This window comes from Corvus kubaryi, unplaced genomic scaffold (genome assembly GCF_017639235.1).
Source record: "Corvus kubaryi isolate FWS band 111438036 unplaced genomic scaffold, C.kubaryi_AGA036_p1.0 133, whole genome shotgun sequence".
Classification (NCBI taxonomy): Eukaryota; Metazoa; Chordata; class Aves; order Passeriformes; family Corvidae; genus Corvus; species Corvus kubaryi.
In genome coordinates this window covers 32,805,213-32,832,775 of record NW_024580667.1, presented here as the reverse complement: position 1 = coordinate 32,832,775, position 27,563 = coordinate 32,805,213, and the positions used below count along the sequence as shown (strand labels likewise).

The 27,563-nt window shown below is 35.2% G+C and overlaps 1 long non-coding RNA gene across 1 annotated transcript; it reads right to left on the bottom strand.

Annotated features, from left to right (window-relative positions):
• Nucleotides 1–19: 19 nt before the first annotated feature.
• Nucleotides 20–27,563, bottom strand: LOC121671263. The gene is made up of 3 exons (XR_006018452.1): nucleotides 27,235–27,563; nucleotides 16,791–16,888; nucleotides 20–3,131 (listed from the first exon to the last, which is right to left on the bottom strand). It is a non-coding gene; the product is annotated as an uncharacterized LOC121671263 (long non-coding RNA).

Here is a 27,563-nt window from a genome sequence, read left to right as displayed (position 1 = left end):
AAACTAAAATTGGTAGAGGAATTGAAAAAAATAAATTGGAAATATTGCTGTTGTGTAGCATTCTAGATATAAGAAGTGATGTATACAAAGAAGTATTTAGTAAATGCTATTTCTAATTCTTTTAGCCTTAATTGTGAGGATCTTACTCATATTGAGTAGTACCTATCTGCTGAAATTTTCCAATTAATTTCACCAAGTGAGATATTTTTCACTGGTGAAGATGTAACTCCTTTCTTTTCTGGTGTAGTGGGTTGACCTTGGCTGGATGCCAGATGTCCCCCCAAAGCCACTCTATCACGCCCCTTCACAACTTGACAAGGGGCAGAAAATATAACAAAGGGTTCATGGGTTGAAATAAGGACAGGGAGAGAACACTCACTGATCACCATCACAGGCAAAACAGGCTCAGCTTGGGGATGTTAATTGAATTTATTACTAACAAAATCAGAGCAGGATAATGAGAATAAAACAAACCTTAAAACCACCTTCCCCCCTATGCCTCCCTCCCTCCCAGGCTCTACCTCCTCCCCTGCAGCAGTGCAGGGAGATGGGGAAAGGGGGTTATGATCATTTCATCACACGTTGTTCCTGTCACTGCCCAGGGGGAGGAGTCCTGACCCTGCTCCAGTGAGGGGTCCCTCCCGTGGGACACAGTTCTCTGTGATCTCCACTATTAGTCCATCCCACGGGCAACAGCTCTTCACAATCTGTTCCAATGTGGGTCCCTTCCCATGGGATACAGTCCTTCAGGCACAGCCTGCTCCAGCGTGGTTACCTCACAGGGTCACAAGGAAACCTGCTTCCACGTGGCTTCCTCTCTCCACCGGTCTGCAGGTCCCAGACAGGAGCCTGCACCAGCACAGGCTTCTCATTCGTTCACAGGCTCCTCTCAGGCATTCACCTGCTCCAACGTGGGTTTCTCCATGGGCTGCAGGTGGATCTCTGCACTCCCATTGACCTCTATGGGGTGTCGGGACACAGCTGCCTCACCGTGGTCTGCACTTCGAGCTCAGCTTTGGCACCTCCTCTCCCTCCTTCTCCACTGATCTTGGTGTCTTCAGAGCTGCTCCTCTCACATATTCCCACTCCTCTCTTTTCTGAGAGCAACTAAATTTTTTCAATAACTTTTTTCCCTTCTTAAATATGCCATGACAGGGGCATTACTATCATTCCTGATTGGCTTGGTCTTGGCCAGCGGTGGGATCATCCTGGAGCCAGCTGGCATTGACTCTGCCAGGCATGGAGGAAATTTCTGACAGCTTCTCACAGAAGCCACCCCTGTAGCCCCCCCTACCAAAACCTGGCCATGCAAACCCAGAACAGCTGGGTCATATGCAAGCACTTTGACAGAAGTTATCAAATATCCTGTTGCAAATTTTGACATTGAACTATTGCTTCTAGAGAATGAGAACAGCAGGGTTTGTACTATTATTAGAAGTATTTTTAAATTCAGAATATAATAGAAAGAAATATGTGAAGGAATACAAATGTGTGTGGTGTATATATGTATTTAAAGATAGGAACATTTTGCAGGCATAAGTATTTCTTAAATATTTTTGAATATTTTTAACAGAAAGACACTATAAAATATCCTGTGATAAAGCTTGATAATTCATTTCCTTTAGAATAAGAACAAGTTGTACCACAAATCATATTGCACATCTTAAGATCATTTTTCACCTGCAAATTGTACACAATTGTTGCTTTCTAGACCATTGACAGTCACTATGCACTATGCAGCCTTTTATGATGGTTTGCAAATTACTGTTTTTCCACCTGGTATGCAGCAACTTTGATATTTCTGCCTTGTCACTAGTTTAATGAACTTTTCCAGAAAAACTTGAAAATGGCTGTTTGCTATCATCCTGGAAAATGCCAGGAAACACAAAAAACCATTCAGTAGCAGAAAGGTTTCATGTCTCAGAAACTACTACAAGAACAAGGGGTTATTAAATTTGCTGTAACTCATTGGATTCAGTTTATGCAACTTCCAAAGAAGAATTGCCATAAAGAAAACTTAGTGATGGCATACACTATGCAGTACTACTGTAAGCCAATGAAGTGTGTGTAAAGTATTATTTCTGTAAACAATTCTTTTTCCCAAACCCAAAGAGCTATTTTCATGCTTGACTTCCCATTCTACATGAATCTCTGAATTCAAAGTTTTATATAAATCAAATATTTTTTGCATTTATTTTTACTGCACTTTATGGTATAATACATCACCATAAGAGAATCTATTTACGACATTAAATGCTGTAAATTACTACAAAACAAAGCAGCATATCACAGTGTGATGCTGGAACTGTAAATCATTGATATGTCCTAGTTCCCAGACTGATGTTTTTCTCGAACCTATGGTGTCTGACTTTTTTTTTTTTTTTAATTTACATAACTGGCCTTAAATTATTCTGTTATCAAAAACCAGCAGGTATATACATGAGCACACACATGCACACACCTGTGAATATATATGTGAGCTATCTTTTCTGAAGTGAATGAAAAAGGGGGTTGAACTGGTAGAAGTAAATCACAGAACATATATCAATCTTCATTTCAATTGGTCTAAAAAAATATAGCTTAACATAATAAAGAAGAATCTATGAGTATTTGATAGGCTTTAAATAATGATCTTGTGCTATATCATTAATCTGAGCTCATATTATTTCCTTCTCTGTTATAACATCATTTTAAATTTAAGCATTTTCCAGGGATGTCAGAATTGTCAGACCTTTCTAAGGTTTTTTTTCTGTGCCACTACATTAAGACTAAGATTAGAACTGATTTTCCCCCCTGCTTTTTTTTGTAATTTGTCACTGAAAATAAACAGTTTGACATTACAAAATCCTTTAAAAAATTGCTTGCAAGTTAAATTGTTCTAGACATGTTTCCCTATCTTCAGTGTGGCAACACTGTTTAAGTCCATTTCTGCTATACAGTAGTGTAGGCAGGAGCTGACAGCTCTGCAAACAGGCAGAGGCTCCACACAGAGCTGCTAATCAACTCTGCTTAACAACTGATATTAGTTAGGGAACTAGTGGATTAGGACAATGTATTTGAAAAATGTCAGATCTGTTTGTTTTGAGGCAACAAGAGCTGCTTCTGAGGGAGATTAAAGATCAGATGAGGTCCTGTGAGGGAAACAAACAGATAATTTGGTTAGGATTCTGCATTAGAAAGATAGAGTAAAATATAACAAAATCAGCACCATCTCAAAGAATCTCAAGTCAAGCAAAAAAAAAAAAAAAAAAAAAAGAAAAACTTCTGCTTAAGCCAAGAGACCAGGGATATACCACATTGAAGTACACCAGGAAGGGATTTGGTTCACAAAGTCTCTGTGTTTCTGTGAAATAGAAAATTGATTTAATCTTACTTTATAAACAGTCTTTGGATTTTATTATTTTAGTAAAGGCAAACAGGGAGCATGCACTTCTCACAGAGAATGAATAGTCTCTGTTTTAGAATGAAAAAGTGTTTTCTATATACAAACCAGATTAACTATCTGTTAATTGTTTAAGAAGCAGATAGATGATTCAACTGCCACAATGCTAATGTATTTTTTACACTCCTTACTGAGATGAAATCTGGGGCACAGCTACTAAATGTGCATATGAAGGAACTGTAGTGAATCCACTGACAGAGGAACTTGGAGCAACAAAAGGCAGAGATGGGTCCTGGCAGCTGGTTGACGAGATGCAGCAGAGTCACTCCCATCCTTACACACTATTCACACTGATCACACACAGCATCCTAAAGCAGATCCCTCTCTCTCCTAAAGGTGAGAGATTTCCCTGGGTCAAGTGGGAATACAAAGAGCCAGGATTAAGTTCTCCGACCAAAAGCAGACCTTTTTTAGAGTTGAACAGGAAATATTTCCGCCCTCTCACATAGGCTGTTTCTGACCTCATTTACAGAAGTGCCACCTTTGGACTGGCTGTTTTCTCCTCAACCTTCAGAGGTAGTCCTAATAGCAAAGCATCTAAATTTAAAGGCTGACGAATCTTGTCCTTAGGGTCCATCTCCTGGTTGCACGGGTCCTAGGTGACTGATTGCCACTCCCAATACAGGAGTTGTACCTGTCTTGCTCTTGGAAGAACGTAAGAGAGAGTATGAAGATTAGCATAAATTAGACATTTCAGCAAATCCTTCCTGTCTGTCCAACATGAGTGAGATCTCAACTGAGTTTTGGCCTGGTTTTGGACCTCACATTTATAAAAAGTTTTGAACCAGTGTGACAGAGTCTGGAAGACAGTTACTGTGGCCAGAAATCTAGAAAACCACTGCCTGTGAGGAAAGTGAGGAATTCAGCTAGTTTCATCTACAGGACTGAAAACTAAAGGGAGACAAAATAACAGCCTTCAAATCTATGGAAGATTATGGCAGAAAAGAATAAACGGACTGTCTCCAAGGGGAGAGGAAAAAAGAAATAGGTTAAATTGCACTGAAGGAGATCTAACTTAGACACTCAGAAAAACTTTCCAGCCTTGAGGCTGTTTAAGCAAGGTAACTGATTGCTATAGCAGGATGTGAAATCTCTATCTTTAGATGCTTTTAAGAACGGTTTAGATAAACATCTGTCAGGAAAAGTTTAGATATAGTGACCCTCTCTTCAGGAGGGAATATCCATAGATGGATTCCTGAAGTGTTTGAGAAGTTTTTCAGTCTCATTTTCCATGACTCTAACACATCTCAAAATGTTATGTTTAAAGAATTTATGAACTCATTAACATAGAAGTACACACCATCCAGTCATTAATGTTGCATTATTCCTTAGAGTTGTTTTGCTGTTTTCCTCTTTGCTCTGTTTTATGACTAAATAATGCTTCTATTGCTTAACAAATACCACCTTTAAGAGGTGCATAGCAGAGCTGCACATAACTGTAAGACAGAGCAAGACCCTGCTATTATTATTTATGAACAATAATACCTAATGTATTACACAGTTGTTTCGCTTTGGCAGAGAGAAAAGATTCCATTTACAAAATAAAATTAGCATTAATCCAATGAATAGAATAGCTGAAATTAGGACAATATGGTAGCTTTTAAGAATAAGCTAAATATTTGTCATCTTTGTAGTTATAATCCTACTTGTTCCAGCTTTATTTCTGCAATAAAATCTTGGAATACCTGCCTCGCAAAGGTATTCCAGTTAATTTATATTCTGCTTAAATGTATGGTTATTCTAGGAGGTTGGATTAAGAAGGAATACTTTCCTTTTTTGATTAATGCTAACTCAGAACACATACAAAGCCATTTATCAACAGATGCTTTTTGACACGCGATAAAGTCTGTTCATCCAGATATTTTTTTAAAGCATTCTTGTATAAACATTCTCTAATATATAAAATATGACAGTTCTGCATAGCTTTGAAAGTGAAAAAGGTATTTTATTCGGGAGATGAGATGTGGTTTATTTTCCCAAAAGATCATGGCTATGTAATTTATGTTATTTATACAGAACAATGTTGCAGCTCTGTGTTCCAGCACTAAAAAGAAAAAGGTAAAAGGTAGAGGACATAGAGGTGCCTTTTTGATGTTCAGTGGTGTTCACGAGACATAGAGATATATATTTATATATAGAATTTAAACAGTTTTGTCAGTAAGTTGTTCTCATAAAATTGCACTACAAAAAACTTATCACCAGTGAAGGAAGGCAAAAGACAAACTTATCCTTCATAAGGTAGCAAATCTATTACTCTCTTTACAATAACTGTTCCATACAGTAAATCACATAGATACTTTTCTTAAATGCTGCTGTATTAATCACTTAAAATAAATGAGTCAGAGTGATTTCAAAATGGTCTGTGGGCCTAAAACAGTGCTGAAGGACAGATGTTTATAATCACCAGTGCTTCTCCATATTAATTTTTTCCAAATGTTTCTTCCAAGCAGGTACCTAAGACTCTGTTTGGTTTTAGTTAAGTGAAATTCAAGCTCAAATGATGTTCCAGATTTTACAAAACACTTCCATTAGAAGGCTCCATTGACAGAAAGTTTGTAAACTCTAGCAAAGATGGCAGTTCTGTAGGAAAAAAAAGCAGCATTCAATGATGACAATGCCTGTTAGATTAGGGCTGAGCACTTTCCTTTTGAAAATGAAACAATGTGAGAGAGTAACTCATGCCAGGTAGGTGTAGGAATACAAATAGCAGAGACTGTGTGGTACTGGTTGTAAAAGTACTTCCTTGTTATAGCTGTCCTAGACTAACTATTATATTCTTCTGAACGTCTACCCTGATTTTTCATACACTTCTCCTCATCTGAACGGTGAGAAGTGAAAAAAAACCCAAAAAACCAAAGTCTTCTTTGCAGCAATAAAAGGAATACAAAACCTACAAAGATCACTGAAATAAATTGAAATATAATGATTATTTTTATGTCAGTTTAGATTTAAAATTAAATATAATACTTTTAAAATGAATTCTAGTCCTTGAAAAAGACATAATCATAATCATTATTGTATCTGAATACAAGACCTCACCTTTTTTAAAAATTTCTTTCTAGTTGAAAAAAACCAAATCCAGACCTATCACTTTAAAACTAAATAGAACTGAAATGAATAAAAATGTTAAAAAGATAAAATTCTTAGCAATTTGTGTTCTACTTTTGTAGAGAATTCATCACAAAAAAAGTTCTAAGGCAAGAACTTGATTTTTCATATGAATAGCTGAAAGTTAATTAGCTACTGTTAAATATTTGGTTAGGTAAAACCAATGCACCCAAGACTATAGTTTTTTGTGGAATCACAATATTATCCAGTGAAAAACAAAGTTTAAAAAAATTCCACAAACCAGATAAACCAGGTGCATTTTATTGTAAGAAAAAATACATGTTGAAGAGTTGTGAATGTTCAGTAACTACTGATACTCTCCTTTTACTTAATGCAGTGGAGTGTAATGAAATTATTTCAGTGATGCACGTGACAGACACACAGCAGAGAATTCTGTGAGGGATCTTTCTGACAGGACTCCTGAGCTGGTGCATGTCTATCATATAGCTGCTTGCCTAGGGCTGGTTTCCTTCTACCAGGTGATTTCAGGTCTTAGCATTACCCTCTATTTGCAACACTCATCTGCTCATGCTTTAGTTTACAAAATGTGCTTGTGTATTTCAGCCACTCTATTTTCAAAGTCTGGAGCAGAAGTGAAAGTTCGCATTGACCTACAGTTTATGTGATTACAGGCACTAACATCCACAGCAATTGAATTACTCTGCTAATGTCATAAGGAATATTTACATGTAAGGGATGGTAAGTGACAATTCAGAACATCCTTTCGACTCTATTTTGGTGCTTAACAACACTTTTTAGCTCACTACACGTATTATTTTTGCTGAAGACTTACATAAGTAACCTCATAAATGAGTCAGGCTGCAGTGTGAGCAAGTGCTGCTGCAAGGCATGTAATGGTTAGTCCAACACATCGTCTGTCAGTGGGAAACACTGGTATATTTAATTACTGGGTGGAGGAAAATGGGAGAAAGCAGAGAAAAAATTAAAAAATATATGTGTGTGTATGTACACGTTGTTAAATATATACACCTTCTGTCTGATTTGTCTTGAAAAATGTTCCATATGTTGTTCTATAGAAGAATGATAGAGAATCTCAATGATGATATACACATCTAATAAAAATGTATCTTTCTTTTGGAAACTGCCATATCATGAAATGGTAGAAATATTTTTTAAAGATTAAGATGTTAGCTATAGCTATAGATACAGATATATGTATATGTGTGTGTGTATATATATATATTACTTACTTGATAATCCCATTGATATTTCAAATGGATCAATGATTTTTTGCATTGTTCCTTTGAGACTCAACTCAGGTCATCTAATTTAATTTGAATTAACCTTGAATGACTATTATCTTAGTCTTAAACAATGGACATGAACTGAATAATCAGGTAAAAATTTGAAATGAAAAGCTTTTGAAAACAATTGGGTTGAATGTTATTTTAAATAAAAAACTTAAACAATGAAAAAACCCTAAAATTTCCAAGCTTAGCAATGTATGTACATTAATACGTTAAATTTTTAAGTTTCCCACTGCAATTAGTGTCACTTTCCCCAGTTATGATAATTCAAATTTGTTTATAACTATGTTCCATGCTTCTTGTGTTTACATGGTTAGTTTGCAATATTGCTACTCAGATACAGAATTATCTGAAAATAACAGATTAAATAGTTCTTCATCAAAAAATCAATACAAATTAAAGTAATAATATATTTTATTAGAGTTGTATTTCTAATTTGATCCAGTCAATGGTCCAGTTATCTCACATTTGCTTTTTCTTATTTTTATTGAAGTGCCTAGTATGCTGTACATGTTGGCAAAACTAAAGTATATGTGCTATTTAATCACTCTTACATAGCAGAAAATTATGCAATAAATTAAGGAAGGTGTTAGTAACAAGTAAAAGAAACAGGATATATAGACAAATTATTTTGACAACCTAACCAGATTAAATATTGTAACTCCATGCAAGAAAAATGCTCACATTTTATAAGGACACTTTGTTCTCACAACCAGGGCACAGCTCAGAAAATTGAGATCATCATGACTTAACACGAGAGGAACATAAGTGCGGTACATTTCCTCTACAGTCACTTGGAATCAGTCTAAGGATCCAAAATTTTTGTGACATCAATAACTTGAGATCATAACATATAAAAATTAAGAATCTCCTCAGGCCAAATTAAATGTCTTAAAATAGTAAATTTTTAAAAATATTTTCCTACTCTTGCTGAGGTTTTGGCATCTCAGCAACGGTGGTTTTAACTATTACTTCTGATGGGTTCTTGGAGGAATTGATTTATTTTGGGAGTTCTAAGATATGTTTACACTGATAATCATTTTAGGATCATCCTAGTAATTTAAACTCTTAGGCAAAATAATTTTAGTGGTCTTCATCTCTGTTTCAGAAGACCTCTGCCTCAATGCTTCCATGTACAATGTTCCTCACTTTTCAAAATCTAATAGCCCAAAGAAAGGAATAATTTTAGTGTGGGTGTATAGGTGTATAGCCAGAGCCAAAATAAAATGCAGTTATAGAACACCTCAACTCCAGTTCCATTTAACTCCAAAAAAAAAGCCCTGGGAAATTGTTTTCAAGTGTACTCCCAAAATGTGTTGTAGGATGTTAAAATGCTCAATTCTGTTATGGCACAATTTTCAGTAAAATAATATCATTACAGAGCAACATGTGCAGGAGTCTGTTAAATGTCATATTTATCCGACCCAATATGGTTATGCGTTAAAAGTTTGGGTGCTGCTGAGGTATTGATATTATTAGTTTTAAGGTTTCTTCTGCTGTTTTTGCTTTCACATTAAAATGATGCTACTACCTGACACTAGCCTAGAAAAAAAAAGCACATTTGAAAAAAAAAACCCAAAACAAACCAAATTCCCAAAATATTATCTGTCTTGTTTATTCAAAAGAGCACAAGAACAAGTCAGAAATAGGGTATTTTTTTCCAGGTGTACCAAACTTATAATTAAACAATAGTATGTGCTTCTTATTGAAAAAGTCAGTCATATTAGTAAAGTTAGTTATATATGAGTTAAAATTGGTCCAAAATATTCCAAAATATCCCATGAAAATGTTTTACTGAATACTAGATTTCACAGCCCCCCACACCCAAATAACTCAAGAGTGTTGCTTCACCACAGGAAATGTTAAGTGGAAACTCTCTATTTTAAAAGGGCAAATTTCCACCTAAGAGAATGTGGATATTTCACAAATATTGTAGCTTAGTGTTAATATAATACAGTAAAGATGAAAAAGCACTGCTTTTTGCAGTGACTGCTTTTATCTCTTGGAATGTAATAGCAATCTGTTTATTTAATCAGGACTCTTATTGTGGTACTTGAACCACATGTGTCCTAATTTGATATAAAAATATCAGGGTATTCATATGAACTTATTCTAAACTAGTTAAACTCAATGCATTCCAAGCATGTAAGATACAACATATGGATTTCTGTTCTCTAACCTTATGAACATTTGCACATGTTCAGGAAAGCCCACTGGATAAAATTTATGTATTGCTAATGATTTTTATTGGCCCCATGGCCCAAAGTGGTGGCAAAATGCCCAGGACTTTGAAAGAATCCTGTTTTACTTCGTAGTCAGAATGCAGAGAGCCATAAAAAAAGAAAGGGCTTCATGGAAGTTGGAACATTTTCTAACTGGCAGAACTGAGGTTGCTTGTGCTATGCAGCCTTTTGTTGTCAGATCTCTAAAGCATACTTTTAGGGGATAAGGGGAAACAACTTAATATGTTGAGAAATATCTCAACATATTAGCAATGGTATAAAGATGGAGTGATGTTCTTGAGCTGAAATTTTCCAACCATTTTTTGGAGGACCTGATGTGGAAAATCCACATAAGCATAAATAGAGAGAGAAGTACAAAATCTTTTACTTAGCGGGACCATTTGGAAAGCTCTCTGTTGCAGCTCAGTATCTTAAGGATGCTGTTAAAATTTTTGGGTGGAGATATGGGTTACCATTGAAATTGACGTGATGTGGCTTTCCACACCATGGTCACCTGTGGCTGATCCTGAGGACGCTAATGCAGAAGTTTGTTCAAAGTTAATATGCCTTCAAAAAACACTAAAGTTTGTAGATTTCTTTCTGCAGCTACAGCTTGGCAGCTAAGAGAAAGGAGTGAACTAATGATAGGCTGTTTTTCATAATAGTTCTGCTGACAGGGGATTTAGTCCAGTAGCTATGCAAAAGAGGACCAGAGAACTTTTCTAGTTTCTAAAACCCCATAAATATGAAATGATGGTCATCCTTTCTCATTTTCCTGGATTCTGCTCTCAATCCTGATGAAAAATTTTTCTAGCCTTCCATTGCAGTACTGGGAGAAGGGTAGTAAAGTTTCTCTTGCAAGCAGCAAGTAAATGCCAAGGACAAAAGCCCAAGAGTCATGACAATTCAAACTTTGTATAGGCAGAAGACCAGGAAACCTATTCAGATTTAAGAAGGCACAATTAAAAAAAAACAGGATGAACTTTAAACTTTACAGGAAGATCTTTAAAAATATTGAGATCATCCGTAGTGCAGCCAGTTTGTGGTATTTAGAAGAGGACTTTGCTTGCTGTGTAGGTGATTATGTATAACTGAGACAAATTAGATAACTTGATGTAAAGACTGAGACCAAAATCTCATTTACTTGTTAAGTAGGTCTTTTGAAGTGGTACATCCCAAAAGACATTCACATACAAATTTATGTACAACGCTGGGTTTTGGGGTATTTTAAATTAAAATTTCAAAATAATGACTAAGCTTTCACTTGTGTCCACATAAGCACAAAACCCTGATCAGACTCCAAAATCTGTTTTACATACCCGAAGTTTTGTGTTAGTGAGATTGAGTTCCTGTCTGGTGGAATCAATTCCAAGGGTAAAGCACTCTACATCTTTTCTTTTTTTTTTTTTTTTTCATCTACCTGTTTTTAACTTTACAGTTAAGAGAACTATCTTCTCTTCTGCTATCTGTCTGAAGCAGATCTGAAAGTTGAAAAATTATATGCACCGTCAACTTTCTCTGTATTTACTATCCCATAAACCACACAAACATAGCATTCATTCCTACTACACTGGCCACAGAAATTTTCAAAGACTGGCCACAAAAACCAGGGGATTGTTGCATTCATAAACATTCCATGTACCTCCTCAAAATGCTTTATGAAACCCTTTCCAAGGTCTTAATGTCAAGAGCACTCTAAGTAAAAAGGAATATAATGCAAAGATGTACTTCATATAAATTTAATCCATACATTAAATATAAATTCTTGAACCTTATTACTTGAAATTATTAGTAAAGTTGATGGTAGTATCTCTGATGGTAATAGCTTTGCCTTCGAAAATTTTGGCAGAGATAGATAGAATATTTGCCTGCGTTGATTACCTTGGCTTATGCTATACTGCATTCATATAATATTTTTGTTAGTTCCCCAGAAAGATCTGCAAAGTCAACAGGCTTATCTATATATACCTAAACTGGGATTCAGCCTTACTGTCTTTGAAAACCTGACAGGTAGATCAAGAATTACGTCTCTTCAAGGAACATCAACTCCATAGTGAAATGTGGTTCCAAGGAACCTCCATTCAAAATGCCTTTTAGGAAAAAGATAAAAATCTGAGTATCTCTATTCAATTTATAATTATCAATTATTTACTATTTATTCACTTCTCACACTTTTTTTGTTCACATTCTGTGGTCTCATTATGTTCAAGTAACCATTAGAAAAATTGAAAAAAGCAAAAGAAAAAAGAAGTATAGTTCATATTTGGAAATTTTTGACATAACTGTGCCTTTTTCTCAACTCAAGTCTAGACTTCCATGTTTAGGCAGCAAATATGAAGCAAGAACACAAAATAATTTTAATTAGACAATTATACCTTTCCTTGTTACTAAAAATGTAGAACTCTTCACAATACTTTAGATTTTGTAAGAAATAATTGGAAAAGCTATGGAGATTTGGAAAAGGTGTGACTAGTTCTGAGTTCTGCACCATTTACAGTAGGATTAATAAAAGAAGAACTACAAAATGTAAAGTGACAATTATTCCTTATATAATTATCAATATTAGTGCTGTAATAAAAATGATTTTAAGTAGAGACATATAATTTGCAAAATCTGCAAGCGATTTCTTAGTTGTGTTACAAGAATACAAGAAAAGGACAAAATATAAGGTGATATCTAAACTTTTTCCATACATCTAAGGAAAATTTGAAACTGGTAATTCAGGAGAGGTTTTAACATCAAATAGTGGGAAAGAATAGGAAAAGACTTATTGTTACCTCATGATGGATCTACAGTATAGTTTTAAAGACACAGGAAGTTCATGGACTTAAAAGTTGTCTTTGTTTTTTAGCATTGCAAATGAAACTAAAAAAAAAAATATCTTTAATAATTTTTATGGGGTTTTTATTGCAAATGAAGTATTCTGCAATAAATCTGTGAATATATTCTGCTGTGTCCTTAATACTCTATAATGAGTCAAGAACAATAGGAACTCATCTGATCAACTTTAAACATGTATTAGGATGAAATGAATGATAACTAAAAAGTTCTTTGTAACTGTTAATATATAAAATAATCTAAAGATTATTATCTCAGTGTTTCCAATGACTAACTACATAAATGGGATTTCAATGCTCATATTGAAATCAATACTTCGTACTTCAATGTTTCTAGGCTAATTCTTCATTAAAAACAGAATGAAAATAATTATCCATCTAAAAAGCTCAAAAATGCAATCTGCATTTTTATGAAATTGAATTAAAAATTAAATTATTAAGAAATTAAATTATTTTTTTATGGCTCAAAGAAAAAATTGTAGAAACTCTTTCTTTAAATAATTAAGTTTAACTCGGCACCATTTCACTCAACGGCTTTGGTGAAAGGAAGGAGTGGAAGAAGGATGACCAACATTATCTCAGAAAATTTATTTCTTTAGAGGGTTATATTAAAAAGCCATGTTCAGGTGGCTTCCCACCTGTCCAAACATTAATTCTGGCAATTAAATTGAAAGAAAGATATGAGTGATCAAAAGGGTTCTTCAGAGTAAAGACAGGTCTTTAACTGAAGTTATAGTTTATTTTATGAGCTTGAACTATAACTACAATATTAAAAATAATAATATAAGAATTTTCTTATTGATAGTCTTTATAAAGACTGTTTTATTGTGAGCTTAAAACAAAAATCACAGTAAGTGACAAGGGGAGCTTCATTTTGCTCTTCAAATATGCTGTAAGAGTTCTTAGAGCCCTGATTCAGGAAACTACTATGCCATTTTTAGCATAGGTCTTCTATTGTTGATTATAATTATGGCTATTTTTACTCCTATCTGCTTTTATTTAATTTCCATTCTAACATAATTGCTTCATATGTTTCTAGAAAACTTTCCTACTTGCTCTCTCTGATCTTTTCCACATAATTTTTAAAAACCCCTCTGTCTCTTTTCCTTTTTTTCCTGTTTCTTTCAAAGAAAAAAAAAAAGGTCTTTGATGGACTAAATCTCTAGCCAAGTCACCTGTGAAAATGTTTACTTTTCTCCCACCACTAACCCTTTTTTTATAACCAGGTCTTTTATCTAACTGTGATGCAATTTCTGGCAGCTTAGCAACAAGATCTTCCCTGCACTTTTATTCGCAGCACAAATGGTCACAGATAGACACAGTGAAGAAAACAGGCACAGCATTTATTCCCATGCAAAAGTGTGTTCTTGAGAGTTGGAAAAGATCACTTCACTTGCCTGTTAGAGTAAGAAGTGTAAAGCAGCCATGAACTATATACAGCTTGAGGAAATTTCTCATACTGCTTCAGGATATCAAGTGTTTAAAGACAAATCTCTGTATTTCAATACTAGGAGCTATACAATCTATCCTCATGTTGTATTGTATTTTTAGCAGTAGTGATGGACGATTTTTATTTTTTTTAATTAAATGCATTTTTTTTAATGTATTTGTTCTGAAAGAGGATGGAGCCCTGCACCTTCTGCCATTTAAAGGGGAAAAAACAATGACCATCAAGTTGTTGCTAGTTAGAATCGTGGCACCTAATGATTATTTCTAGCTGGCCAATTACTGACATAGCCATGGCTTTGGAAGTGTTGGCACAAGAGCTCTGGAATTCACATGTCAGCTGCTGTTAGCTGAACTCTTCTCTTGCTTGACTGAAGCAGATGGTGACTTCCTTTAGCTGAAGAAAGGGTAAAAAATTCCTCATACATTTTCTCATGCATTCAAAATTCTTGAGTAGATTCTCAAGAATCTACTAGGCAGTCTGTGAAATCTAGGGAAACTGTAAAACAAGCTGTGTTCAACTGACAGCCTAGAGGGACTTGGCACATAAGATAGACACTATTTTGAATCCAGATGTCTGTTAAATGTGGAATACTAGCGTGCTCTGTATTCTTGATAGATATCTGTGGAAGTATAACTTGTTATACACCTTGGGTATCTCTACAAGTCATCTTTAACCTGCTGGTATTTATATTTTTAACAATATGATCTGAAATATGTATTGATTACTGATGACTAATTTCAATTATATTTGCTTACAGGAATATTCTGTATATTCATGTCTATTAAGAACAGAGCCCTGATAAAACTGCTGTCTCCATCATTATGCTCTTTCCAACTATCTGCAGCAGAACTTCATATATTGTAGAGGATTTTTGCTGAAATAATGTCAGTGAGATTATGACCAGACATGGAAGAAAAAACTTGCTAGTGCTTCTTAACATTATCTGCATAGAATACATACAGAATCAGACTTGGACTATAAAATAAGGAGCTATCGAATACAAGTAAACTAAATCACCCTAGGATATTTCAAATCTAAAGTTTAAAAAACAGAAATAGGCAGATACTCCATTCAATTTAATGAAGATCTCACTGAGATCAGTGGTTTGACAAGCTTTTCTTTAAAAGGTCACCTGTTCAAGCTGTTTTCCACATTTCCTAATAGCTCTGCTACTGATGCAACACAAGCAGGGAGTTGACCAACCATGGTGACATAAAAGGAACTTCTGCTCACAAAAAAATCACATATTGATGTAATATAGTTTTAAAGAAAGGTGGTTTTAATAAAGAATTCTCTTTATACAGGAGGCATTTTTTTTTAGATTTATATCCTGTAGACTATGATGACAACTCAATAATGACTGTGCCAGACCCCTATATTAATAAGATTTAATATGGCAAAGTTTCCAGAAATGTGTTTTTTGAAATATTATGAGTCAAAAACTGTTCCTCTGAAGCTGAATCTCATCAACAGGGGGTTTTTTTATGAGTTTGAATTCAAGGAATTATACACAGAATGCAAAAAAAGAAAAAAAAGAAGGTAGAAAAGAAAGAATGAAAATAAGAAAGCAAGCAAATTAGTTACAAGTCCCTACATACAGCAGATATATGTCTACTATGCCATACTCTTACTACAGAAGCAGATTACTTCTTTTTAAACCTTTTGAAGTTTGTGGTTTTGGAGTTAACAGTAGAATGAAATTAATTTTGACTGCATATGTATTAAGTTGTAAAAACCAGAAGTTCTGCCTTGAAATACCAGCTAAAGCATTCGTACTTATCTGATTGCACTAAGGTGAAAGGCTATAATATTCCAAATGTTAAGATTTTAACAATTCAACAATAACTCAACAAATTACACTTTATTTTCTTCCCCTAGTCAATATGTTTAACTCTCCCAAAGTGTCATATATATTTTGATAATATAAGAAAATAAATTTATATGTAAAATTTCAGATTAAGTCTATCATTCCCATAAGTCTTCAACTAGCTATTCAAAGATGATCTATTCTTTCTTATATGAAATAACTATGTAGATATACATATGTAGACATATATGTGTGTTGTGTTTTTGGTTTCTATATCCAAACTCTTCTACATCTGTACACAGATCAAAGCAAAAATGTAGAATGGACTTATATTTTGAAGCTACAGCAACAAAAATTTTTGAAGAGCATAATCTAAAAATACGTGCAATAACTAATATTCATGCATAAATTTGCAAAGACAACATTAGCCTGATTTAAGAGAAAATTACCAAAGATGCTGTGTCTGTGCAAGGTAAACTAGTGCAACATCAAATTCTTAGATCTTTCTTTAAAAGAAATCACTTCAACAAGTAGCTATTTTCAAATTATATTATTTACTTTGAACCAGAATATTAACACGTGAACAGCTGCAGCAAATTGTCTACGTGTAGAAGACTCTCCAGCTTCTTGAAAATATTCTGTGACTGTGCACTTACCTAATTTAGTATTATGTGCAGCACTAGTAGTATCCAGGTGGTAGGCATTGAAAGAAGGGATAGGTGGCTGGATGCTTTGTGCAGCTGCTATCCTGAGCCTGAAAGAAGTGAGACAGTGAGGAGTTGAATTGTGGAAATTAGCTGAAATTAAGAGTTCAGCTTAATTTTCCATACTTGTGTTGCTGAGTAAGTCTCATTAGATTTCATGAAAGGGAAGAGATTACTAGTAAAGGGATATCACAGAATTCTGCATAACCCAACAAAACTTTGGTCTGTTGTGTCAGAACCAGAATCCACTTTTTCTAGACCATCATCTAATAGCAAAGCTACAATGTTGTCTTCATACCTTGTAGTAGGGAATCCTTCTAGTTCTTGTTACTTAAGTCAGGATATATCTTACTGTGTTTGGAGGTACCAAAGAAGCTGCAATGATCTATATGGTTTGGAGCAATTTTCAAGTTTACATCTAACAGTATTCTACTTTTGATCTGAGCCTCTGGCAAGTTTTGAGAAATGAGTGTGATATGAGGCAGGTAATGAGTGCTGTCACCACAGAAACTTTACCAGTGCTTCTTTTCCTTAACCACAGGAAAAGTACATATAACCTGGGCATACAACATGTCTAAACACTTTGATAGGAATTATTTCATAGCAGAAATTTTAAAAATACAAAGGAAGCATGGTAAAATGTTTTGCCTTGTATGTATTTGCTTTGGCTATCATTGAAAAAAGCTACATGGAATATGTTTCATTCATATTTCAGCTGCAGACAGCAAACACAATAATTGAAAACAAAATCATGATGATTCACTACATCTCCCCTGATGCATTTCACACCTGCTAACCAAGGTCAGCAATAAATTAAAATAACTTAGTACATCAGACAGTTGGCAAGCAAACAGTTTTGAAAGCCCTTTCCAGATTCAAGTTTATAGCTTATCTGAGGCTGACACTACCATACATTTCAGTGATATTAGCATAACATTTCTCTGATAGATGTTTGCATGTGTGTATATATAGATAACATATATACATATATATATATATCTGTAAAGAAATATGTGTGTAAATATTTGCAAAAACAATTTTTTCTTCTTCAGTGACTAACAGCCTGCAAATTAAAATCCTGAAGTGCTACTTGGGTCAAAGTTTCTGAAGGAGAGTGGTTAAGAGGAACCTGGTGAAAAACTTGGGAAAAAAAAAAAAGAAAAAAGAAATGTTTGTTTTTATATATAACATCTTAACTGCAAACTTTCTGAGCAAAACTAGAAAAAAATTAAGGATTTAATCGTCATATTTAAAAAATTTGGGGAAAAATAGAAATAATTCTAAGGTTTCTGCACAGTTTTCAGCCTGTTTCTTTTTTGTATCTTCTTGTAATAAGGTGAAAAATACACAAAGAACAAACCAAAAAGGAGGAGTCTATTGCTTAAACAAAATAATGAAGAAACTGGACATTACATTTCAAACATTTCAATTGATTGATTTTTATGAATTTTTATAATTTATATGATCAAAATTCCATTTTCCTTGGTAAATGCATGCTCTCTATTAGTACCACCCTTCTCTCTATTGAGAGATATGGATAGGTAATCAGAATTACATTGAAAGAATATAAGTATTGCCTGTCCTTGATATTGTGACAGACTGTTTCTAAGCTCAGCTTTATGATTTAGCAGGATTTCTTTCAGTTTTGTTCAGAAGGTAATATCAATTCTCTGTAATTGTAGTGGCTGCATGAAAAGAATGGCAGTCCACAGCTCAATATCCAAATGGAGATCAGTCACAACTGGTGTCCCTTAGCAGTCCTTGTCGGGACTAGTTCTGTTCAATATCTTTATTGATCACATAGACAGTGGGACTGAGTGCACCCTCAGCAAGTTTGCACATGACACCAAGTTGAGTGGTGCAGCTGATACCCTAGATGGAGGACAGGCCATCCAGAGGGGCCTTCACAGGCTTGAAGAAGAAGACAATATAAACTTCAAGAAGCTCAGCAAGGCTAAGTCCTGCACCTGGGTTGGGCAATCTTCAATATCAATACAGACTGAGTGGTGAATTCATTGAGAGCAGACCTGTGGAGACTTGGGGATATCAATAGATGAAAAGTTAAATATGAGCCAGCAGTGCTCACTTGCAACCCAGAGATCCAATCCCATTTTAAGCTGCAAAAAAAACCCCCATGGGCAGCAGGTCAAGCAAGGTGATTTTTCTCCTCCACTAGTCTCATAACATCCTACCTGGAAGGTGTTCCAGCTGTGTCCAGCTCTGGGATCCCCAGCACAAAAAGACCTGGACCTGTTGGAGTTGCTCCAGAGGAGGGCCTGAACACCTTTCCTGTGAGGAAAGGCTGAGAGAGTTGGGCCTGTTCAGACTGAAGAAGAGAAGCACCAGGGAAGCCTTATCATGGCCTATCAGTATATAAACGGGTCTTTTGAGAAAGACAGAGAGAGACTTTTTACTGGAGGCTGTAGTGACAGGATAAAGGTGCACTGTTTTTAAACTGAGGGTAGATTTAGACTGGACATAAAGAAGAAGTTTTTTTATTATGTGAGCCATGAGGCACTGGAACAGGTTGCCCAGAGACCCATAACTGGAAGTGTTGTTGTGGATGCCCAGTCATTGCGAGTATTCAAGATTTACCTTTGAACACCCCGATCTAGCGAAAGATGCCACTTCATGTGGCTGAGAGGTTGGATTCAGGGAACTTCGGAGAGTCTTTCCAATCCAAACAATGCTATGGTTATATGATTCTGTAATTCCATATGTGTTGGTGTCTATACTAAAGAATCCCCAGTTTTATTAATATGGAAACATGCTTAAGATTATAGAAGTATCAAAAATAACATTTTTTATTATGTAATATCTTACAGAAAATCTATGCAATACAATTAGTTTTAGTACCTTTTAAATTGGAGTAAATATTTTATTTCCACTGTTTATGTCTATTAATTTTATTTCTGTTTTATGTTTTTTTTTTGTGCTAGTTTTTAAAAATACTTCTGATTATTTTTCTGCTTTGTGTCTTATGCTCATATCTGTTACCATAATACCCTACAACTTTACATGAACAAGGTGACTCTAGTGTCATTTTGCCTTGAAGAAGATTATAATAAGGCAACTATTACCTTTGAAAGCTTACAAATTACATCAAAGCTGTTGAAGAAATCTTTTATACACTCAGAAAGCTTACTTCAGTACTCCAGTGTGCTGGTACAAGTTTTTTGAAGAAGTTTAATTGAGACATAATAGAAAAAAAAGAAAAAAATCTGTCTAGTCAAAGAAATCTTAAAGAAAAGCCCTCCTCTGAGTGCAAATGGTTTTATTCAGTGATCTGACTACTAATAATTGAAATTTTGGCACTAGCAAAGTTGAGCCTATAAAACTGGTAGCCATCTGTCCTCTCTTCTTGAGCTTAAAAACACTGACATTTTCACTTCTAAATAGTGGGTTTGATTTATACAGTCTAATGGTAGACAGGGATTCTTCTCCGTCTCCTTTTAATTCTCTGCAAAGTATCATTTCACTTCTCACTCTCACCTAGAGAGCACCGAAATACTTCATGTGAAAATCTTCTAAAGAGTGCATAGATGTCAGCCGAACCTATGGGTACAGAACAAAAGCTGAGAATTTGTAGAGCCTTTTAGTGTTGTAACTTCACTGCTCTCCCAGGTGAATTTTGCCAACAGTGTAGAGTATAGAGAGTAAGAGGCTGACAGCTTTTTAGCACAGCTGAAATCTCTGGCAAACACATTTGCTGAACTTTCAGTTTTCAACTAAATGCTTTGTCATCTCATAATAAGGACAAATTTAGTCTAATTTTCAAACTTGTCTCTTCAGGAGGTCTTTAAGAATTCTGCTGAGTGGTTCACTGTGAAATTTTATTTAAAATTATTGTTACTGGGCACAGAAGACTGAGGAAGCCAAAGCTGAACTTTTTCTTTATGTATTTTAAGTGTATGTTAGAGGGGCCAACCACTGACAAAAGTATAAGCAGTATGTGTATGCGCTAAGGTTCATCAGTGTTACTGTTACACAGCATAAACAAATTAGGTTTAATGAATTTAAGATATGCACAGTCACAAACTGAGAGGTCTGTGGCATCACTCAGCATTCCTTTCACCACACTATGGCAGATACAGAAGCAAATGTGTGATGGATGAAGTGGAATTAAACACTCATTTGTATGACCTACACAATGCATTTTATTTTCTTCAGTAACTATGTAGGTGTTCTAATAGTTTTTATTTCAAATAACTAGTAGATATTTGGCCCAGTAATCTATGATTTTTCTTATGCTGTTTAGTTCTAATGGATTTTTTTATTGTTTTTTTAAGTTTTTTATATATAAAATTTTCCTCAGCAGCAAAGTTGCTATAAACAAGTAATGAAAAATATATTGATAATGATTAAAGTGATACTGGAAGTAAGTTTTTGTGATAAAAAGTTTCCTGTGTTCATTTTTTTCTCAAAAATTTGATTTATAGTTAATTAATAGTAAAATGTTTAAAAATGTGTGAATAGTGTAAAATCCAAATGAGCATTCATAGCAGTCTTCTGTTCACATTTCCTGTTTAGTTATTGGCACATTGTGAAATAATGGGAATTTTTTTACAGCTTTTGTTTCTGAGGTGACTAATATACTGGTGCTGTAGCATGTGCTTTGCTGGACATGGAAACAAGCTAAAATATCTCAAAATTACAGCAACCCTTTTTTCCTGTGATTCATTGAATGTTCATTTCCCCTGCCAAACAATGAGCCTGTGAAAACTGTTCTCCTACATCACCATCCCAAATTATTCCTGGTTTACTTAATGCATTATGAGATTGATTTACAATCTATTTAAACTGGTCCCTCTGCATACAGTTGTGCATCATCACACTTAAACTTGTTTATATTGCTTCTGTCAACAAAGCAGTTCTTATAAAGTTCTAGTCCTGTTGATGCCCCTGGACTATGCAATTATTTATATCCACTGGAGTAATTTCAGATGTTAAATGTGTACAATTCCCATTTTTATATGTTACACAGCTGTGATTATAACATGATTTTTTTTTTAGAAAAGGTTGATTTTTTTCTAGATATCTAGAAAATCAGCTAAATATGATGTTCAGTAAATAGTTAATATTTACCAGAGAAAGAAAAAGTAAAAGATAAAAAAATATATATCCCTGTTTGGAAAAGAGCTCTACCATGTCAGGTTGTTACATTATTTTCTCCAAAGCTCTAATTCCATTTCTATAAGCCCCATGATTAACACTCTAATAATTGAAGGAACACATAAGCTCTGTTTCACTGTTGTTTAGTAACAATATTTAGTCCTGAGGTGACATGAGGTAACAAATCCTTAGGACTAGTCATGAATGAGACTGTCTTATGCTGAAATTATTTGATAAACAAAATGATTGTGGCAATATTATCTGTTGATGAGATGTCACCAAATCATCCCAGTTATGATAACATGGTCCAGCTGTGCTCTACATGTAAGAGCCACTGAGTTGCTAATGTACTGCATTTTGTATACATATCGTAGAATCATAGAATATCCTGAATTGGAAGGGACCCACAAGGATCATCAAAGCTCAACACCTGTCCCTGCACAGGACAGCTCCAAGAGTCACACCATGTGCCTGAGAGTGCTGTCCAAAAGCTTCTTGAACTCTGTCAGGCTGGTGCTGTGACCATTTCTCTGGGGAGCCTGGTTCAGTACTCAAATAACCTCAGGGTGAAGTACCTTTTCCTGATATCCAGCCTACACCTTCCCTGACACAACTTCATGCCATTACCTCAGGTCCTGTCACTGGTCACCGCAGAGATCAGTGTCTGCCCCTCCTCTTCCCCTTGCAAGGAAGTTGCAGACTACAATGAGTTCTCCCCTCAGTCTCCTCCTCTGCAGGCTGAACAGTCCAAGTGACCTCAGCAACTCCTCATATGGATTCCCCTCAAGGCCCTTCATTCACTATGATCATTACCCTCCTTTCAATGCTCTTTAATAATTTATTATCTTTATTATATTGTGGTGCCCCAAACTGCAAACAGTACTCAAGGTGTGGTTGTGTATGGCAACAGAAAAAATGGCATAGATTGTTTGCAGTACAGAGGTGTGAAGGTTTGATTGTTAATAGGTATGAAATGTTTGAGGTCCACAGACAGTAGTTACTCTCAAAGTGCAAAATATTATCATTATTTTATATGTAGAGGACTGTTACTCAATCTGATTACATGTGTATTCACCAGCTTCATGATTTGATAATCAAATACTTCTTGAACTGGAAAGATTTACAGTGCATATATTAATATAATACAACCTACTGAGGTTGTAAGTTGTATACAAACACTCATGCATTATTCAGAGTTTTTAATAAAATTGCTAGGCAACACAGAAGCTTAGTGTAAACTCTAAAAAACCATGGATAGCAATATAAACAATAAATACTACTATCTAAATATTCAGGAACAATAAAAGCAAGAGGTTTTTTTACTGTTTTCATCTCAGTAAGGTTACCTGCTCTCACGAGAACAGGCTTAGTCTGATAGCTTAGTGAAAACACAGACAAAGGGTCCCAGAAAAAGCTGTTGGCACTTCTGCACCGTGTCCTCACAAGTGCTAATCTGCATTAAAGATAAAATAAGTTAATTTCATTGACTTGAGCCTGGATTACTCTTACCAGGCTTCAAATGCCTGAAAGTTAGGAGCCTAATCATAGGTGGAAAGAATGAGTCTAATCGGGAGAAATGAACTTATATATTATATATTATACTTATGAAATGCTTATACTTAGGTGTGTGTCACCACATACTCTTCATAGGAATAATGAGCAGAAGGGATTCCTGTCCTTTTTTCCAGCACACATTTCAGTTCTGAACCTCTTCATTTATTTAACATTGCAGGCTGTTAATTACCCATTTCACTTGTCAGTTTAAAAAGTCACTCTAATAAAGAGAGCAACTGAAGTTTTAGAGGGCTTTTTTGCACCACGTGTATTATCTTACAACAGGATTTACATCACATGAAATTCTGTTCAGAGCTTCTCTATCTCTGTGGAAAGAAGCATGTACAAAAAAACTATTAACTTCTTTCATACTTCTACATACAAAGAACAATTGTAGGGCAGTACCATTTTTCTTATTTTAATGAACTCATTCACTGTTGAAAGAAATTTCTCAAATTTTTTTAACATTAGAGTATGAATGCTATATTTTTTTCTCTCTGCCAAAATAAATAGTAATGAAAATGGCAAGTTTAGACTAAGTTTTCAACCTCATACAACAGAGAACTCTTGGAATATTTACCAACTTACAGATTTTTTAAAGTCTTCATAACAAAAGCAACAACAAATTAATTCATGCAGTAGAGAGTAAATCTGAAATATTCATTAATGTGAACGGAAGTACATATATACATATATATATATAATATTTTATCTTGAAATAAATTTATTCAGGAAGCCATTTCTCTCACATGCATTTCCTCACAAAAAGAATATAAAGATGTAATAGCCATAAATAAGCAAAGGGTGAGATACGATATGAATACCCAGTAGAGAAAACATCTAAGGCATCATTCAATGCAGATAAATTTATAATAAGGTAGAGAAAATATCAAAATGGTGCTCTCAGATTTACTGAACAGCCTTCTTTAAAGTTTTATTTGATTTTCTTTCTTTCTCCTACACTGTTCCTTGATGTTCTAAAATGCAGTTCATATCTTCACTGAAAATTTTTCAAAAGGTAGAATTTAAGGAATGGATTTCTATTTGTTTCTCTTATGAGACTGTACACACCTTTGATTGCTGGGTAGGGCTCAAGGGAATGATACTAAGGTGGGAAATGGACATGCTCCCTCACTCCTTATACTTAAAGCACAAATGAACACTTCTACTATTAGCGATAAATTTAATGTTGTCTAAAGGCAGCAGGAAATTCCAGAAAAATGTAGCTGCTGAGCTCTGAAGTATCTCAGAAAGTGTTTGTTTTTTCTCATAGCTCTCAGGAAAGATCTACAATTCATGTTGCATTAATTTTACATGATCCAAAAGCAGTCCAACAGTGTAAATAGAACCTTTACTGACAATAATTCATCAAAAGGTTTAAAAGAATGCCTATGTCTAAGGTTATCTATATGTATAAAACCTGAGATCTCATTTGCACTGATTTCTGTTAGTCTAGGATATGTCTGTGTTGGAAAACAGAAGTGGAAACTGCACAGTGGTATCACATCAGAATTGAGCTGGATGTACAATAATATGTGAGAGATGAAAAGTGGACAGGAGTCCTCTGCTTCGCCATTAAAAGTGCATTTGTAGGCTGTTATTACTTTCTTACCATTACTTATGGCTTTCTCCTTACAATTTTGTATGTTGGACTTCTAAATCTCCCATCAAATCATAGAATTATAGCACCACAGGATCACTGAATCACAGAATGTTAAGGGGTTGGAATGGACCTTAAATATCATCTAGTCCCAACCCCCTTACCACAGACAGGGACATCTCCCACTAGGAGAGGCCTTATCCAGCCTGCCTTTGAGCACTGCCAGAGTTGGGGTACTCACAGCCTCCCTTGGCAACTTATTCCAGTGTCTCACCACCCTCACAGTTAAAAATTTCCCCTCCTTCCTAAATCCTTTAGGATTCCTAAATCTTTTAGGAAGGTTACAAAAGCAGAGGGAGACAAGATAGGAAAGCTGCTCGAATTTATTCTGCAAACTATAAATCAAACATTTCTTCGAGGGTATGCACCTCTACAGTGCAGAAAACAGAATTCTCACTAATCTGGGAATTTAAAGGTCCACAGATTGAATGCAGCACATCATAACTCCTGAATCACAGCTCATGCAGATGTTAAGGAGCTTTCTACACCTTAAAGTATAAATAGTAGTTTTTAACTATTATTACAAAATTATTATTTGGAATTTCAAGTATAAACCATTTTTTTTTAATGTCCACATTTTCAGCTATTCATTGAAATATTTTGTCAATGAACAGAAAATTCTATCTCATAAAGACATTATACTATATTGTGTTTCAAGGTCGACCTGCAAAGCTTTTAATACTTTGAATATTCAGGCATGACTATTTTCCCTACAGGATGCAAAGGTCTCAATCTTTGATTTTTCTTCTGGCATTGTATAAGGGTAGTGGAGGAAGACAACACTAGTTTAAAATCAAAGTCTTGGTTCTGTTGGGAGAAGTTTAATTTAAACAATGACCAACACACTTAGCTTAGAGTTGCTGATATTTAGCAGTGGAAGTGGAAACGTTTTCCACCATTGAATCTTGAATCTTTTTAGTGATTCCTATTACTTAACTAGCTGGTTTTGACACTGCAGAAATTCTCAATGCTAACAGTGCACCTTAAGAAAACTCCTGGAAATAACTCTGGAGCAGAGAGTCTTGGTCAGAGCTAGGACACTGTTAACCAAAGGCTCAATTCTCTTCCTTTTCTACTTCTGTAAATCAAAAGTGACTGCACTGATTTCCATGGATTTCCATTAGCATAGAGTAATTTAAATCCTATGAAGTCATCATAAGACTAAGGCATTTTTTCATTCCCCCATGTTGAACAGCATTAACAAGGAGGAGGTAAAAATAAGATTTAAATTGTTTAATTGCAAGGGTAAGACTTCCTAGCAGCAGTGGTCCATTTTATCATTAAGAAAACAGCCAATCTTAAAGCAAAACTTGAAGTTCTGAATGTGTGCTGGCTTATGTAAACTAGTTATTCAGAACACACATTTAAAATTTAATCTGGCATTGTTAGGAACAAGAGCTGTATTCTACCTGTTTTTGAAAACTGCTGAGTGCCCCCTTTTTCTACACTGAAGTTGCAAATCGCCTTGATGTTCCCTGTTTTAACATTCCCTTTACAAGAAGAATTTAAAGTAGGTCACAGTGGCAAAGATTTAAAGAAGACTTAAATGGAGTTTGTGAATTCCTTTAGGGATCCCAGAATCTTAAAATGTGTAAACAACAAAAAATGTCATCTAATCCCCTCATCTCTGTGAAACAGCGAACTCAGTGCTCTACATGACGAAGGTTTGTCACAGCATAGAGATTTAGCATCCTATTATCATCCAGTTATTATGATCCAGTTTTTATTTCTGTTCACTGCCTCTTATTTTTACTTCCATTCTATAAAAGCAAGGAAACCGTTTCAAAAGAATTGTTTGTTGATCTTTTTATCAATTCACCGGAATGCCTAATAACTCTGACTGTAGGAATACTATGGTCTATATGTCATGCTCAGTCCCTTTCAATTCCTTTCATAAAACAGGCAGAATAGGAGGTTGGGATTTGCACTTAATGGTTTCTTTTCCTTAAAATGCTCCCCTACCCTGGTATGGTTCACCTGCTGTTGTCCTCCTGGTGGTGTCACTATCCCAAAAAGGGTCCTCTACAAGCTGTGGTCCCTTAATGGTGTCCCTGCTTTGGTGTACATTACCCATGGCAACATTTGCCTCAGAGGTGTCTCCTCCACCGTTGAGAATCTCTTTCCAAGGTGTGGGCTCCAGCTGTGTCTCCTATGCCTCATATCCACTGCACTTTCTAAACATTTTTGAGTAGAGGCATAATAAACTCTTGTGCCTTGTTGGGGCGCCTCAGCCTGCTCTCGGGCTGAAACCACCGAATGGCAGTCACCAAAAGAGATCACTGAGGTCTAGGTTACGTCCCCCTGGGTGGCTCCCAATCCTAAATTACCTCCCCCTGTTCCAGAAAGTTCTCCCTTTTGTAGTTATTGATTGGTTCCCTGTTATGACTCCTGCTTCCCTG